Raw genomic sequence first — 17,360 nt, 5'->3', positions numbered from 1 at the left:
TCACATACACACATTAATAAATGAGTTAACAAGCTAATGCAATGTAAACTTGCCATCAGGTATAATTTATTTGTGAAGTGCATTCAACCCAATTCTGAGGTGAGCCCTTTCTATATACAGTGACCTGCAAGAGTATTGACCCCCCCCTCCCTCCAAAGTTTTCACATTTTGATGCCACCTGAGCGTATGTCATGATGCTTTCAAATCAAACTTAATATATAGAATCTTTCTTCAAACCCTTTGTGTAATTAACCCAAAATCACTTCAGGAGCAAATTATTTGTTTGAAAGGTTACAAAATAAGTGAAATAGGTTTCACCTGTATAAAATTGGTGGTTTAATTTAAAAATTAAGCTCCACCATTTATCTAAGGAGTTTAAGGTGAAACTCCCTTGGTCAATCAACAAGGTGAACATGAAGAACAAGGAGCTTTCCAAAGAAGTCAGACATGAAGTAGTGGAGAAGCACCTTTCAGGAGAGGGTTATAAGACGATTTCAAAGTCACTCATTTATGTCCCTTTGAGTACGGTGAAATCCATCATCAAGAAGTGTAAGACGTATCATACCACCTAGACTCCACCCGGATTGGGTTGCCCATCTAAACTCAGCAGCCAGGCAAAGCAGGAAACTGGTTCGGGATGTCTCTGTAAATCCAACAATGACTTTGAAAGATCTGCAAGGTTCTATTTACGAGATGGGTGGGTCAGTGTTCATCAATCAACAATATCCTGTTCCCTTCACAGAACTGGCCTCTCTGGACAGGTGGAAAGAAAGAAGCCATTACTAAAAAGACACATCTAAAAGCTTGTGTGGAGTTTGTGAAAAAGCTTCTTAATGACACTGCAGGAATATGGAGAAACACTACACATCACCAAGCCAACACAATCCCTACTGTGAAGCATGGTGGTGGCAGCATTTGGTTATGGGCATGCTTTTCATCAGCAGGGACTGGCAAGGTGCAAAGTTCAAGAGAATCCTTCCTTGATGAATACCTTGATTAAAATCCTTGATGAAAATCTGCTTGAGTCAGCCATGAATCTGAAATTGGGTAGGAGCTTCACATTTCAGCAAGCCAATGATCCGAAGCACAAACTAAAGCCACACTGGAGTGGCTGAATAATAATAATAATAAAAATACCACAAGTGGCCCAGTCAAAGTCCTGACTTGAACCAAATTGAACATTTATGGCAAGACTTAAAGATTGCAGTCCATCAACGATCCCCATCAAACTTGGCAGAATTAGAGCAATTTTCACGTGAAGAATGGGCAAAGATTTCACCATCTCACTGTGCAAAGCCGGTTGAGATCCACCCACAAAGACTAAGAGCAGTCATTCCTGTAAAAGATACTTCCACCAAGAACTGACCGAAGGGACTGAATACTTTTGCTATGAGTGAATTTTGATTACCACGGCCACTGAAGGTGGGCAGAGGTTCTGTTTTTTTCACCCCGGTCTGTCTGTCTGTCTGTCTGTCTGTCTTTCTACCTGTCTGTGAACAGGATATCTCAAGCTGTGGATGGATTTTGGATGAAACTTGGTGGATGAGTTGGGTAAGTGACAAGACCAAGCCAATTCGATTTTGGTGGTCAGGATCCAGATTCAACCTATCAGTGGGATTCAAAATGTAAACTGTTCAGCCTGGCGGAGTTTGTGCTAATTACTTTCCTAGCAAGACAAGCTCTTCATTCTGTAAAAATATATAATCGACACAAGCCTCATCAGAGACTAGTTCTTCATTCTGTTAAAAGACATCATCGACACGAGTCTTGCCAGCAAGACTAGTTATTCATTGTGCAAAAAGATGTCACTGACACGAGCCTCACCAGCAAGACTCATTCTTCATTCTGTAAAAAGACAAGTCACTTACATTAGCCTCACACATATAAACATTACATTACACATATAAACACTACATTACACATATAAACACGACATTACACATATAAATATTACATTACACGTATAAACACGACATTACACATATAAATATTACATTACACGTATAAACATTACATTACACATATAAACACTACATTACACGTATAAACACTACATTACACATATAAACATTACATTACACAAACAAACATTACATTACACGTATAAACATTACATAGCTAGCCTGGTGTTGGCTCAGTGGTTAGGGTGGCGGCTTGGGATCCTAGGGTCCTGAGTTCAAGCCCCATCGGCCGCTGAATTAATACACCAGGGGGTTGACTCAGCCTGTCATCCTTCCGAGGTCAGCAAAATGAGTACCAATTCCAGTGTGTGTACTGGTAGAGGGGCACTGCATCAGTGACACAGTTGCGCTTCAAGAAATGATAGCTACCCCGGCAGCTAAGCTGCCATACGACTACCACCACCAACATTACACATATAAACATTACATTACACAAATAAACATTACATTGCACAAATAAACATTACATTACACATATAAACACTGCATTACACGTATAAACATTACATGACACCAATAAACACTACATTACACGTATAAACATTTCATAACACAAATAAACACAACATTACACATATAAACATTACATTACACAAACAAACACTACATTACACGTATAAACATTACATTGCACGTATAAACAGCACATTACACGTATAAACATTACATGACACGTATAAAGATTACATTACACGTATAAACATTAAATCACACATATAAACATTACACAAATAAACACTACATTACACATATAAACATTACATTACACATATAAACATTACACAAATAAACATTACATTACACATATAAACATTACACATATAAACACTACATTACACATATAAACACTACATTACATGTATAAACATTACATTACACAAATAAACACTACATTACACATATAAACACTACATTACACGTATAAGCATTACATTACACAAATAAACATTACATCACACATATAAACATTACATTACACATATAAATGTTACATTACACATATAAACATACATCACACATATAAACATTACATTACACAAATATACATTACATCACACATAAAACATTACATTACACATATAAATGTTACATTACACATATAAACATGACATCACACATATAAACATTACATTACATGTATAAATATTACATTACACATATAAATACTACATTACACATATAAATACTACATTACACATATAAACATGACATTACACTTACAAATACTACATTGCACATATAAACATTACATTACACATACAAATACTACATTACATTACATTACACAAACAAATATTACATTACATTACACATACAAATACTACATTACACATATAAACATTACATTACACTTACAAATACGACATTACACTTATAAACATTACATTACACACATAAACAATGTATATATATATATATATATATATATATATATATATATATATATATATATATTATAAAGCATACATAGTGTATTCGTACTCGTACTTCCACAAACCTCAACCATGTATCCAAAAAAATAACCTTCCCACAATCTCACCCAAAGTGTGGGAATTTATATTGTAATGATCGACATCATGAAGAAACCTCATTAAACAATTTATTTCCGTTTATTGACTTCCGGTTCTGGTTCTGGAGCTATGGTGGTGTTCTTTAGGGTCTCTGTTGACTTTCTCAAGTCGTTTTGTTTTTCCTCAAGTTTCCCAGTCGCTTTGTTTTTGCGGTTTTACTGCCATTTTGTTATCTTCGTGTTTACTATGTTTGTAGTTGGGTTTTCCTTTAAAACTTGTGCCGATTTGTGAGTATTCATCAGACTTTTCATTTTGGGTTCCTTGAGGCCCAATCATTTCCTCGTTTGTGTGCGCTGTCGTATTTATTGCATTTTCTATTTTATACCTTCAGTTTTTAATTTTTTTTTCTCCACAATCCCTCTACCACTCTTCCAATTCCTCCCAACTATACCCTCTGTTTCATGTCTTAAAATGTAAAGAAAAAATATACATCTTCTTTTCTCACCTTTTACCTCCCGTAACCACATGACTTCCTTTACCTCCTCTTCCTCTTCCTTCTCTTCCAGCTCTTCCGAGCTGTTATTCATCATACACCTTCATGATCTTTTCTTCTTTTCTTCAACCTTTCCTTTACTCTACCTCCCTCTTACAAAAATAATCTTTCAAAAAAAAAAAATAAGTCAACCCCCGCTTCATCGCGGTTCACCTATCGCGCCCCCGGTTCATCGCGGGTTTTCCCTTGGAACGTAACTAATTTTTTCTGCGGATTCCCCTGGTACATCGCGGTAATAATATATAAAATATAAATTATTTAAGCAATAAATTATAACGCGTGGTGCTCGACCAGTCATACAACGCACGAGACAGTTTCGCTTGTGAACTTCGAATATTTTCTTCGTATTTTCTCCAAGCCCCACGATGCCGCCCAAACGCCCTGCACCTTCTAAGGCTTCTGGCAAAGAACCGAAGCGCCAGAGGAAGGTCCTGGGACGCTCTAGGAGAAGGTTAAGGTGCTCGATATATGCTTCGGGAAGGAAAAAGGTTTTCCGCCGTTGGACAAGCACTGCTCGTACCCAGCACCTCAAAACCTACCAGACCAGACGAGTCGATCTCCGGCACCTCAAACCCAATCACTGCCAAACTGACCAGACCAGACGAGTCGATTTTTTGGGGAGGCGTTCATTCATCGTGGATTTTCACTTAAGGCCCGGTCACACCTTGACGTTTTAGCCAACGTATGCCGATTTTTGAATTTTTTTTCTAAAACGCTGGCACACGTTGAATACGTTATGGGTAAGTTTTGATAACATTGAGAGCATGCTGAAAAACACTGCCATACGTCGTTGTACGTTGGCTTTAAAAGTTGTACTTTTTGGTTGTCCTCAAATTTTTTCATGCTTGAAATTTCACGACGTATGCCGGCGTATGACTCACACGTTCCGCTACGCTGGCCACAAGTTGTATGCACAGTCTGCGATCGTTGACAGACATCAACACATGCTACTTGTAAGTTAATCATAAGTTGAGACACGCCGAGGTAATGTTTAGCATACCCGAAACTTATTTCTAACCTATGATTAACGTGTTGTTGGCACGTTACGCGATCGTTGCCACACATCGACAGACGTTACTTTTAAGTTACTCATAGGCTGAAAGACGTCGGTATAATGGATCGTCCTTGCGTCAGCGTCCACGGCCAGGACACTTATTTGCAGCATTCTTCAAACTTTTCTTCGGCATGACGAGGATGTTCACACTTCGATGTCTAGCTTGGCTATGATTCCAATTGTCCATCGGCAGCGTCTATTTAAAATAGTCGAGTTTGAGCGTTTTAACACGTTCAGAAGAAACGCTTTAAATTTCCAAACCACAGCGTCAAAAAACAAAGGCTAGTGACAGCAATTTAAATCGTTCATTGTAAACAATGAAAATAGTTGAGTGGTACCGTTTAAAAGTCGTTGAGTGTAAAAAAAATCCAATTGTTGAGCACAAGCGTCTACTTTCAATAGTGGGGTTTGAGCGATTTAGCATGTTCAATAGAAACGATTAAAATTTCCAAGCGCCAGCGTCAAAAAACAAAGGCGAGTGACAGCAATTTAAATCGTTCATTGTAAACAATGAAACTAGCTGAGTGGTACCGTTTAAAAGTCGTTGAGTGTAAAAAAATCCAATTGTTGAGCACAAGCATCTACTTTCAATAGTGGAGATGCAGCCATTTAAATCGTTGAGTTTATCATTTAAATCGTTAAACGCAAGGATGATCCATCATAACCCACACCCTCCCCCTCACACTCACCTACTACTGCCAACATGAACAAACTACTACTAATACTAATACTGATACTGATACTGTTACTGCTGACATGGACATCGACTCAAAAAGGACTCGAAAACACTGTTGGGTTCCCCTTTTATGAACACCATTTTTATATACCAATTCCCAAAACCGCTGGGAACACATCTTTATATGGCAGTTGTAAGCTAGAAACACGTTAATTTTTTTTTTTTTGTCGACCGGAAGACGTCATTGGAATACATCTACATACGTCGATGTGTGTTGGGACTACGTAAAGAATTGGTTCAAAGCACGTCAAACATAAGTTAGAAATAAGTTTCGCGTAAAAAAGACATTACCGTGACGTGTTTCGACTTATGAGTAGCTTATAAGTAACCTTTGTGGACGTGTGTAAGCATCTACATATCGTGTGTAAAACTTATCCCCATCGCATGCGGAACGTGTGTCATACGCCGAGTACGTCGTAAAATTTTGAACATGTTTAAAATTTCTTGACGTACTCTACTTACTACGACGTATGATAGCGTACTTTAGCGTTGTACTCACGTATACCAAACTTACTCATACCGTATTTGACGTGCCCCAACGTTTTAGACACATTTTTCTTAGGTCGGCATACGCTGGCAAGATCGCCAAGGTGTGACCGCGATGTTGACACTTCCATTGCTACGGCAGTTATGATTCGAATTGTTGTGCGTCAGCCTTTTAATAGGCTACGTCACGATATCGTCGGCGATGCGTGCAACGCGCTATGCCTAAGTTAGACTATCGTTGGGCATCGATTGTGTCGGCCGACAACAGGTTCAGCATTCGTTGGTATAAGTTATCTATAACACAACGAAACGTTCTGTGTCCGTTACCAATGCGTTATACATAAGACCAAGTCGCTATGAATACGTCCGAATCTTTAAAAAAAAACATCAAAAGTTCAGCGTAAGCCAGCGTTTTGCATACATTTTAATACGTTGCCATCGCTGGCTAAAACGTCAAGGTGTGACCGGGCCTTTAGCGCGGGGAGGTTTGGAACGTAACCCCCGCGAGAAACGGGGGATTACTGTATATACTTTTAAAATGTTTTAACTTCCTCTTTCACCGTGTGGTTCTCTGTATTCTGTCATTATACACAACTCTTCTTCTTCAAAAATGTGTTTTCAATTCAACTTTTCCTTCATCCTGTGTCTAAAAAGTCCAACTCTTCCGTTTATTTTCTCCATTCTCTTTAGTCACCTTTAATGCATCCCTCACGTAATGTCTTTAAACGTATCTCTGACTTGAAAATTTTTAAAAATTCCATTTTGCAATGCATGTTCGTGTTCCATGAGTCATTCTTTTTTTTTTCCCAACTTCAGTGCCAATGCACCCCACCTCCTTAAATCTACCTCATACTAGCTCCCCCCCCCCGTTATACCCTCTAATTACCCCTCCCATCTTGCTCTCATCCTCCCTCCTCTCTTAGTACCTCTCCATTGTCCTCTGCTTTACTTACAGCTCCTCTGGTGTCCAAAATTGTGTGGTGTTCAAACACCTGTGGGCTCTGTTCTAACCTAACAGATATCACACTCATTTAGTACACTCCTCAACAACTCAAACATGCTCTTTCTTTCCTCTCATCACATCACATCTCCCCCTCTTCCCAACCCCTCAAATCTTGTTCCTCCCCCTCTCTGCTCCCTTCTTCACTATACCACTACCAAGTCTCATCCTTCCCCTCTCCCTCCTCCCTCATGGCCGTGCCTGCTCTCATCGTCCTCTCTCCCTCTCAAAGCTTCCATCTCACCCTTCCCTCTCAAATCAGCCACTTCCTCCCAATTCAAAGCAAAGTTCACTCTTATCCCTCCAAGCTTCCTTCTCACCTTTCTCAAAAGCTTCCTCCACACCTTTCTCCCTCAATTCTGCCCCCTCACCCTTCTCCCTCAATTCTCCCTCTCACTTTTCTCTCTCCAATCTCCACCCTCACTCCACCTTCTCAAAGTTGCCCCCACTGCCCCAACATCCACAAAGCTGACTCCTTCACCTGCCCTCTCTTTTCCAACTCATTCTTCCACCTCCTCCAACCTTTTACTTCCCTCTGCCCTCTCTCTTATTACTCCCCCCTGTGCCTCATCCCATCACCACCTAGCCTTTTGTCCTCATCATCCAGCCCTCTCCCCAAGCTCTTCTGCAATCTCCTACACACTCTCAACAACTCTCCATACCTCCCCTGTCCTACCCTTCCCCTCTCCTGCATCCATAGCTTCCACTCCTACCCCTTCCTTAACAGTGTGGACCTCAAACATCCGGGGCCTTCGCTCTTACCTGACAGATCTCTCCATGCAGGTTGCCACTGACAAACCAGACATAATCTGCAAAACAGAAACTTTCCTTCCTCAAGACATCTCTGACGCCTTGGTATCTCTCTCCGGTGAGGCCTAGGTCACATTTGCTCTACGGTGAGGATACGGCGGCCGTACGCCCTCTGATTTGACAGAAACATGCGGCGGCCGCAGAGAAATTGAGGTGGCCTCAGGGAGGCTCTACGCCGTTTGGCTATATTTTACAGGCCGTAGGGGCGCCGTGGAATTATAGCGCGGAGTTATAACTTTTTTCATTTCTACGTTCGCCGTAGCAATTCGACAAGCCAAGCTATGACGTAGATGTGTTCCACGTCGACCGTACGTAGGGCGTACGGTGGGCTTGCGTTATTCGTGCGGCTGCCGTAAGCTCTTTTCAATGAAAAATGAATTTTCCCAACCCCCAAAAAATTACGGCGGCCGCACTATTTCCATGGTCGCCGTACGGTGGCCTTGCGGTCTGTGTGACTACCTGCGGGCAACGCAGGGTCGACGCACGGTTCCCCTACGCCCACAGTGCACCTACGTACGGCGTCCATGGCAGTCTGCGTCGACCGTGCGTCCACCGTGTGCTACCGCTAGAGATCGGAGTATAGGTGTTTGCCTATACACAGTGGTGCCCCCAGAATCCCAATTTAATTCGTTCCAGGAGGCTATTCGGATTGCAAAAAGTTCGGATTCCAAAAATGTTTTCCCAATAAGAAATAATGGAGTGAATTAATCCGTTCGTGTACCCAAAGAAAACCCACTTTCAAGACACCTTAAACTGAAATTCCCCATGTTTAAGGTAAAATAGGATGAGTAAATGACCTTCGGTGGCGGTGTATTGTATCTAAACTGGTACAATCACCAATCCAAAGGTCCACACAGGCTCGAGCTCCGGCCTGGGTTCCGATCACTAGCGCATTCTGCGAGAGCGCTGCCCCCAGGGCAGCTCATCAAACATGATGCCCGCAGAACCACAATCACTTTCATCAAACGCATCGGGCTGACGTAATCATGGATATTCCAAATTACAACCGGTTTTGCTGTGAAATTCAATCCTTGCCCGACAGTCCGTCACACTACGTGATCGGATTGCATTTTTTGTTATTAATTAAAACACAAGATGATTAAAAAAATAAACATCACAAATGAAGGTGAAAACACGAAGTAAGGCCTAAGTCACATTTGGCTCGGCGGCCGTAAGGTCCACAAAATGTATGGGCACTAGCAATTATAAAGCGGCCGCAGTATTTCCACGGTCGCACAATGTAGCAGTCACATATGTTTTTATTTTTCGGGTAGCTGCACGGCGTATTTATAAATTGTGGAGACCGAAAACGTGGGGGTGCCGTACGGTCTTTGATTTGATGTCGCACAGTGACCTTAGGGCGTTCCTGCAGCGGCCATAGAATTTTCAAGGCAGACGCAAGGTGCCCGCAAGGCGACCGCAGGGGGACCCTAAGCCGAACGTGCGGCCAGACGGACGGTAATGAATGGGTTAATTTTTTTTTTTTTACCAGTTCTTTTGTTTCGGCTTGTCGAATTTCTACGGCGAACGTAGAGATGAAAAAAGTTATAACTCCGCGTTATAATTCCACGGTGACCTTACGACCTGTAAAATATAGCCATACGGCGTTGGGCCACCCTGAGGCCACCTCAGTTTCTCTGCGGCCACCGCACGTTTCTGTCAATTCAGAGAGCGTACGGCCGCCGTATCCTCGCGTAGAGCAAATGTGACTGAGGCCTAAAGTATCGATCGACACACGAGAGATGCTTTCACGAGGACTTCCACCGACGAACTGAATGAACAAAGCGCGAAGATGCGGCTCGAACAGGTGGGGGAGACACGTGAACAAACATTAACGCTACGTTTTGTTCGGTTTTTTAAAATCTATTACGTTTTTCGGGCAAAATTTTCTCGAAAAAATTGTTCGGATTCCAATTTGTTCAAACAATGGGGCGTTCAGATTCTGGGGGCACCACGGTATATTATAGTTATAGTATATTCAGTTATATATACTGGTATATTTTTATTTCAGTAAAAAAAAGAACTAGTATATATACCCACTCGTTACCGTCCGTCTGGCCGCACGTTTGCCTTAGGGTCCCCCTGCGGTCGCCTTGCGGGCACCTTGCGTCTGCCTTGAAAATTCTATGGCCCTAAGGTCACCGTGCGACACCCTAAGGTCACCGTGCGACATCAAATCAAAGACCGTACGGCACCCCCACGTTTTCGGTCTCCACTATTTATAAATACGCCGTGCGGCTACCCGAAAAATAAAAACATATGTGACTGCTACATTGTGTGACTGTGGAAATACTGCGGCCGCTGTATAATTGCTAGTGGCCGCAGATTTTGGAGACCCCACGGCCGCCGTGGCAAATGTGACCTCGGCTTTACTCCCTCCCCCCCCCCCTCCGTATGATAGACCAGAGTCTCGTCCTGGTGGTGGAGTTGCTCTCTTTATTAAAAAAAAGCCCTCGATTCTTCACTCTCCATGCACTGCCCTCAATTCTCCACACCCACAGGAATACCTCTGGTTAAGGCTTCCCCTCTGCTCTCACCTCATGTTTATATGTTTGTTGCACCATCCACCAAATATTGATGACTCCATTTACATTTCGATTGCTGAAAACATGGACCAACTTCTATCCACTCACCCCAACTCTCTCCTCCTCATATGTGGTGACTTTAATTGTCATCATGCCAATTGGCTGGGTGTGGGTACCTCTCTCACCTGCCATGGCACTTCAGCAAATGACTTCGACTCATTGGGACTGACACAATCAGTCAACTTCATGACCAGGATCTCAATCAATGGTACTCCATCTCTTCTATATTTGGTTTTGATAAATTTTCCTGCAAATGTCTGCTGCTGTTCTTCTGATCCAATCGGTTCATCTGACCATATGCTTGATAATATAGACATATCTCTGGCCGTTCTTCGAGAACCACCTTGGTGCCGACAAGAATGGCATTTCACTCAAGCCGACTGGCAGGGTCTCCAAGCAGCCATCAAACTTATAGACTGGACTCCCATTTCTACTTTCTCCAACATCAACCCATCCGAGGAGTTTTTTCAAAGAAATTTGCTCTCTCATACACAGATTTATCCCATCTCATCTTCATTTGTCCTAACCTTCCTCCTGGCCATGGTACACTGAAGCTTGTGGTGAGGCGGTTGTCCTGAAACAACTTGCCTTCGCCTCATGGAAGGCAAATCCATTTGAAGGCAATCTCAGTTCCTTCCACAAAGCTCGTAACAAATGGGTCTCCACTCTCAGGAGAGCCAGGAAACAACATCTTTCTAATCTCAAGTCTGAACTCTCAAACCTGTCTCCCTCCTCCAAATCCTGGTGATGTCTGGTTAAGTCTGTTTCTGGTGTATGTTCCCCCTCCATCTCCTCCCTTACCTCAAGTGGCCACACAGCTGACATTGCGCATGAAAAGGCTGAATGCCTAAACTCTGTGTTTGCTTCTAAATCTTGTGTCCCGCACCCATCCCTTTCTGTACCCAATTTACCCAGTCACACCTAGCTGTTCCTGGATTCTGTGTCCTTTTCTCCCGACAAGAAGGAGAGTTTGCTGTCAAACCTCGACTCAGATCCTGCAACCCGTCCAGACGGCATCAGCCCACGTGTCCGAAAACCTGCTCTGCTGCTCTTGCTCACCCTCTCTCTTTTCTATTCACCCTCTCATTTGCTCAAGGTCATCTGCTTGGAAATCGGCAAACATTACCGCGCTGCATAGAAAATGTGAAAAAACTGATCCCTGCAACTACAGACCAACCAGCCTGCTCCCAATCATTAGCAAGGTCATGGAATCCATCATCACTTCCGACATTAAATACTTGCTCTTCTCCAATGGCTTGATTTCCGATCATTAATTTGAATTCAGACCAGTTCATCTGCACTGGGCGTGCTGCTTCTGCTTTCCCAAAAATGGATGGAGGTCCTCGATACCAGACATGAGATCAGTCATCTCCCGAGACATATCGTGAGCTTTTGATACGGACAGGCACCCCACCCTGCTCACCCAACTCTCTTCTTATGGTATCCAAGGCAATCTCCACTCATGGCTTGCGGACTTCCTCTCCTGTCGCAGTCAACATGTGGCTGCCCTTTGAACGCTGAGCTCCTTGGACTTTTGGCTCCCCACCCTGGACCTCTGGATAAAAACCCGCCTGCTTGGGTCTATAGCGGTTTTAATAGCGGCCTGTAAAATGGCCGCCAGGGTTCAAAGGGTTAATGTAATTCTCAAAAATCCTCTTCCTATCCAGGCTGGAGTCAAAGTCAAGGCAGTGTTCTGGGCCCTGTGCTTTTCATGGTTTTCATCAATGATCTCTCCGACTCTCTGGAAAATCCTCTTTATCTCTTTGCTAATGACACCACCCTCTGCTGTACCATCTGTCATCCCTCAGATCGGCAAGCAGCAGCTTCTTCACTCTCTGCAGATCTGGATAAAATCACAATCAAACACTTGGAACATGTCTTTCAAGCCTGACAAATCTCACACTCTTACCATGTCTCTCCGAAAGGACCGTCTGGAAGTCCCCCCCCCCAAACCTCTCCTCTCATCTACTTATTCAACAGCCCTCTTGAAGAAGTCTTTTCATTCAAGCTTTTGGGCCTCACTATCTGCCATGATCTTTCCTGGGAAAGCCACATTTCCAAGCTGGCCTCCAAAGTCAGGAATTGCTGACTGAGCATCCTCCATCGTGCAAAGTCCTTCCTTGGCACACCTGCGCTCCTGACCACATACAAAGCTTTCATTCGCAGCCTGATGGAGTACTGCTCTCCCCTCGAGGCTGGTGCTCCCACCTCACACCTAGCTCAGCTTCACGCTGTTGAAACCAAGGCTTTTAGGATCATTGGTATCTCCTGTGATGAAGCTGAGTCTTTGGGTGTCTCACTCTCTCACCACAGGCAGGTCGGTGGTCTTTCTGTCTTTTACCATCTGCTCTCCAGCCTTGCCTCGCCCCCCCACCCCCGCTCTGTCTGTGCTGTCCACTCCCATATTCCTGCAGGGTGCTCAAGGTCCACCAGCAACCCCCTTCTGGTGAAACTACCAAAATCAAGAATCATTGCTCACCTTCACTCTTTAATTCCTTTTTTTTCCACCTCTGTAACAAACTCCCACTCTCTCTTCAATCTCATTCTTTCCTCCGGGTCTATAAAACAGCTGGTCACCACCATCTCATATCTTCCCCCATCAAAAACCATGATCTTTTCTACCCCTGTTAATCCACCCCATATCCACCATCTTCAAATTCCCTGTTTTTCTTTCTGAAAGTCCCTGAAATGTTTACCACACGTTCCCCACCCCATCCCTCTCCCTTCCACAGATCTCCTAATGTCTCTGTTCCCACTGTTTTGTGATTCAACTCTCCTGCTCCTCTCATCTCCCACTGCCTTTGTTATATGTTCTGTGTTTTATCTCTTATACGAGCCTTGACAATGTATACTGTACAAAGAAAAAAATTGCACTCTTTGTCTTGTGGTTTCTGGCTTAAGATGTTGGGGTCTTGAGTTTGAGCTCCTTTTCCTTCGTTCAATTAACACCAAGTGGGTTGACTCAGCTGTCATCAATCCGAGGTTGACAAATGAGTACCAGCTTACTGGTAACGGGGGCAGTGCATCAGCGGCACAGCCATGTTTCCCGAAAACGATGCAACCAGCAGCCACAGGCTGCAGAGGAAACAATCACATTCCACTGTTTGCTTTTGTTAATTTGCCATGATGTGGTCTTCAAACTTTGGGGTTCCTTCTTGAGCACATGCCATCTTGTTGAAGGATTAACCACTTTAATGAACGTTGGTTGTAATGCAATTTATTTCGTTTTGAAAAAGGAAATTTTGAACTTGCTCTTTACTCTTATAATGCCCCATGATAGCTTCAAATCGTGCAGGTGTGAAAAACATGCCAGGAGATTTGAAGGAAACCCCACAACCCAAGCACCGATGCAAACTGTATGAAAGACGATAATGTCGCACTTCAACATAACCGCCCACCGCTTTCACGTCCAAACATTCCTGGTGCTGCCCTTTATGAGCGGCCCTCGTCACCCTGGGCAAGGCTTCCGTGGTGGGAGGGAGTGGTCGTTGGTGTGAGAGTCGGGCCAAGCGGAGAGAAGAATGGTTCAAAAGATCCGCGCCTTGCCGATGGGACCAGACCCCCGAAGGCATTCAACCCCGCTCACAATCACTGCATGAATGTCCAACTGCTCCGCCATTGCAAAATTCCACCCATGGAGCCATTGCTGCGTTCATGACCTCTTCCTGGACTGCCTTTGCTGGTACACAATGGCTTGCTGGTTTATTCGTGAAACAAGTCATTATTTGTTGATGACCGAGCTGGGTGGTTTGGTCCAGCGGTCAACGATTTCTTTCTTAATCCACCGGTTACTGCGGGTTACAGATTCCCATGCCTGGTCACTAGTTATTCCAGTCTTGCCAAACCGCACTCGTTAACCGTGGCAAGTTTGTCAAACACCTCCCGACGTGACTTGATGGAGGCCTTCATCTCGCATTGAAACGGCATTTCCCTGCTTTACGGTTCTTTAGAGCTCTTCAGGTGTGAACTACCTCGGTTACCTCAATGAAAGCTTTCCCAGAGAAGAGAGAAGAGTTGCACAGATGTCATCCAGGTGTGGGTACCTCATTTACACTCTTGTAAACCCTTTGTGGTTATTTCTCGAAATACACTGCAGTATGTGAAGCGTGTACACAGGTTGCTTTGGGATCAGACCTTGATTTTTCGAGTTCGTGTTAAGCAGCTTACATGAACTCTGGCTGCAGTCAGGTTCCAACAGCCAATCAAAACAAGCTCGGCCTCTTCCGGTTTGAACTTGCCACTGGTATGCAGAACGTTCGCCTGCAGTTCTTGTGGTGCAAAGTTCTTGTGCCCACAGTGCGAACAAAAGAATACAAACAGCACTGTGAAACTACACTTGCAATGACAAATCAGCCATAAGTCAGTCGGTCGTGTGTGCAAGAGGGAGGGAGATGTCCACAGGGTCCGGGGTGTGTACATGAGGGAGGGAGATGTCCACAGGGTCCGGGGTGTGTACAAGAGGGAGGGAGATGTCCACAGGGTCCGGGGTGTGTCCAAGAGGGAGGGAGAGGTCTACAGGGTCTGGGGTGTGTCCAAGAGGGAGGGAGATGTCCACAGAGTCTGGGGTGTGTACAAGAGGGAGGGAGATGTCCACAGGGTCTGGGGTGTGTCCAAGAGGGAGGGAGATGTCCACAGGGTCTGGGGTGTGTACAAGAGGGAGGGAGATGTCCACAGGGTCTGGGGTGTGTACAAGAGGGAGGGAGAGGTCCACAGGGTCTGGGGTGTGTACAAGAGGGAGAGAGATGTGCAAGAGGGAGGGAGAGGTCCACAGTGTCTGGGGTTTGTGCAAGAGGGAGGGAGAGGTCCACAGGATCTGGGGTGTGTACATGAGGGAGGGAGAGGTCCACAGTGTCTGGGGTGTATACAAGAGGGAGGGAGAGGTCCACAGGGTCTGAGGTGTGTACGAGTCGGAGGGAGATGACCACAGGGTCTGGAGTCTGAATCATCTGGATAATCCTCCCTCACTTCTTTCGTTTACGAAGTAAATGTTTTGTTAACTCTCATTTTTGTTCTTGTTTAGCTCGTCTACAACAAATTCGAGAATGACCGTTGCAGCTACAACGTTGTCCTTCAGTCAGTCAGTCAGTCAGTCAGTCAGTCCTTCCTTACGGCAATGGGTCCATTTACATTTTTTGTTTTTTTTCCCTATTCCTCGAGGTGACTCAATGGATCCTTTTGAAACTGGGTATGATGATTCATGACGTCTATGCGCAAAAAACAATGGAGCCCTTTTTAAAATTTCCATTCAGGTGGGGACATAATTTTCTAATTAAATCAAAATGTAATCTATGTTTGTATTTCCATCACATATCACGAGATTCATTCATCTCACGAGATGTTTTGTTGTTTATTTTAAACCTCTTAATTACCCTTGCCAGAGGAGACGGTATTGCATTTGGTCTGTCTGTACAGAACGTGAGTAGGTGTATACTTTTGAAAAACTTTAAGAACCCTAAGATCTCCAAGGTTCTTTTTGAAGACCCTTTAAAACCCTTCAGAGATGAGACCGCTCAAACCCTTGAGAACCCGAAGACCATTTAAGAAACTTATCTCACTTCCTCTGCGATAATCAGATTGTACATTTGTTTCTTCAAAAGGTACCTTTATTTCCTGAAAGATGCGTTGTTCAGTCTTAAATGTACCCCAGAGGCCTGTGAAGCCTCAGACCGATTTGGAGCGAAAAAATTGGTGGTGAGATGATTTTGAAGCTCTGCACTGAACGGACAGACAGAGGGACAGACTGGCAGAGAATATCAAGAAGTCGGAAGACTTCTTAGGTAGGGATGGCCGGACACTCCTTTGGCTCAATACAACATAAATCCTCAAAAAAATAAAAACTAGAAGGGCACTCAGAAGAGTGCATACCTTCACCACATACCTTGTGTTAATGTATACCACATACCATACAGAAGAGCAAATACCTTGTGTTAATGTAAAAGCCAATCCCATTCAAGTTTTTATGCTCTGGGCATGCATGATACACTACAAGGCCAAAAGTATGCGGACATGCCTTATAATCAGTGCATTCGGCTGTTTCAGCTACACCCATTGCTGACAGGTGTATAAAATGAAACACACAGCCGTGCAATCTCCATAGACAAACATTGGCAGTAGAATGGGCCGTACTGAAGAGCTCAGTGACTTTCAACGTGGCACCATCATCGAATGCCACCTTTCCAACAAGTCAGTTCGTCAAATTTCTGCCCTGCTCGAGCTGCCCCGGTTAACTGTAGGTGCTGTTATTGTGAAGCGGAAATGTCTATGAACAACAACGGCTCAGCTGCAAAGTGGTAGGCCACACAAGCTCACACAATGGGACTGCCGAGTGCTGAAGCGCATAGCGCTTCAAAATCTTCTGTCGTCATTTGCAACACTCACTATCGAGTTCAAAACTGACTCTGGAAGCAACGTCAGCATAAGCACTGTTCGTCGAGAGCTTCATGAAATTGGTTTCCATGGCCGAGCAGCCGTACACAAGCCAAAGATCACCATGCACAATGCCAAGCACCGGCTCGAGTGGTGTAAAGACCACTGCCATTGGACTCTGGAGCAGTGGAAACACATTCTCTGGAGTGATGAATCGCGCTTCACCATCTGACAGTCCGACGGACAAATCTGGGTTTGGCAGATGCCAGGAGAACGCAACCTGCCCAAATGCATCGTG

At 44.1% G+C, this 17,360-nt stretch overlaps 1 protein-coding gene across 1 annotated transcript in view; it reads right to left on the bottom strand.

Annotated features, from left to right (window-relative positions):
- Positions 1–17,360, bottom strand: part of LOC147027418 (frizzled-10-like) — a 35,241-nt gene that overhangs the window by 2,695 nt on the left and 15,186 nt on the right. The window lies entirely within an intron of this gene.

Source organism: Eptatretus burgeri, chromosome 4 (genome assembly GCF_056783735.1).
Source record: "Eptatretus burgeri isolate ZD-2024b chromosome 4, Ebu_testis_v1, whole genome shotgun sequence".
Lineage (NCBI taxonomy): Eukaryota > Metazoa > Chordata > Myxini > Myxiniformes > Myxinidae > Eptatretus > Eptatretus burgeri.
The sequence above is the reverse complement of the archived record's forward strand: the minus strand, read 5'-3'. Positions and strand labels throughout refer to the sequence as shown.